The sequence below is a fragment of the Dendrobium catenatum genome, unplaced genomic scaffold (genome assembly GCF_001605985.2).
Source record: "Dendrobium catenatum unplaced genomic scaffold, ASM160598v2 original_scaffold_148560, whole genome shotgun sequence".
NCBI classification, from domain to species: Eukaryota; Viridiplantae; Streptophyta; class Magnoliopsida; order Asparagales; family Orchidaceae; genus Dendrobium; species Dendrobium catenatum.
Genome location: NW_021466988.1, coordinates 1 through 1,330, shown reverse-complemented (window position 1 = coordinate 1,330; position 1,330 = coordinate 1). Strand labels below are relative to the sequence as shown.

General features: G+C 34.7%; 1 long non-coding RNA gene across 1 annotated transcript; it reads right to left on the bottom strand.

Moving 5' to 3' along the window:
• Window positions 1-586: 586 nt before the first annotated feature.
• LOC114578768 lies at window positions 587-1,264 on the bottom strand. The gene is made up of 3 exons (XR_003699725.1): window positions 1,158-1,264; window positions 842-912; window positions 587-759 (listed from the first exon to the last, which is right to left on the bottom strand). It is a non-coding gene; the product is annotated as an uncharacterized LOC114578768 (long non-coding RNA).
• Between the last annotated feature and the right edge of the window lie 66 nt (window positions 1,265-1,330).

The window sequence follows — 1,330 nt, the reverse complement described above, 5'->3', positions numbered from 1 at the left end:
TTTTTCTTTTATTTTGAATTCTCTGTGCAGGGCACCAGAGCTACTTTAAAAAAAGCGGAAAAATTAAAAAAGAAATTGCTTATAGCATAATTGTATTTCAAGTCAGACAATGGAAGGTAAAGTTACTAATACAATTTAGATATTTCAGATGAATATTTTGGGTACCTTTCAGTACTTCTAAGGAAACTTTTGTGCTACACTGTGAAATCAAACCGTTGAGATTAGAATCCCATTATGTTTTCAATTCTTTAAATGATAATTAAAGTCCATAGAAACTTCATGATCTTTCACAAGGAATGTGCAGATACTTGATTAACACCAATAAAAGGAACAAGACTATCATATCCACTGACGCAATTGCACTATAATATACTTCTAAGGTTTCATTTGGGACGACTTTCTTTCTATTTCTTAAAGCAGCTTTTTAATATATAAATTAAAATTTTTGTACTAGAAAACTTCTTTAAGAAGCAGAAAGAAAGTCGTCCCAAACGAAGCTTAAGTAAAATAAGCATCCATTATGGCTGCTTCTCCCGTTGCGTCGAAATCTTCAACTATATAAAAGCATATGAATTTCAAAGCGGTTGCAAACAACGCACAAGTCAAACTGTTTCTCATAATGAAGTTACTAAAGAGGATGCATTAATGATTCACCTTAATGTAGTCATCAACTTCCACTTTTTCATGTGAAATAACTGGGCCAGCATCCAATGCACGAACTGTATATGCAAGTGATACTCCAGTTTCCTCGACTCCATCCTAATCCAATTTAATGGCCAGCATACTTAGTGGGAATTCCAACATCTATTACAAACTTAGACAAGAGGGCTAACCACAAAACCTGTAGAGCTCTTTGGACTGGTGCAGCCCCACGGTACAGAGGCAGCAAACTTGGGTGGACATTGACAGTACCTAAGTGGGTCAATCCATTAATGAGGTCTTAGTTTTATTGTTCAAGTATCATAGAAAAATGATGAAGTAATGAAGATCTCTGACCAGTTAGATACCCTTAAAAAATATGAAGAAAGCAGACCAAACCCTCTAGCTTCTTTCAAATAAACTATCTAAGGAGGAGCTCGATAAAAGTTTCTTGATACAGGAAGGTCTTGGAACACATTTCTCAAAATCCACTAAAGGATAAAAGAAACTTTACTTACCATATGGTGGAATATCAAGAAAGTTAGACGGTAAAATATTCCCATATGCTGCTGTAATGCAAAGTTCTGGATTTAGAGCCCTCAAATCCGATATGAAAGATTCCTGGGCAAAGAGAGTACTAAGTATAAGTTGTTTCAAGAATGTACATAAATAATAAAGCTTTGCATGTAAA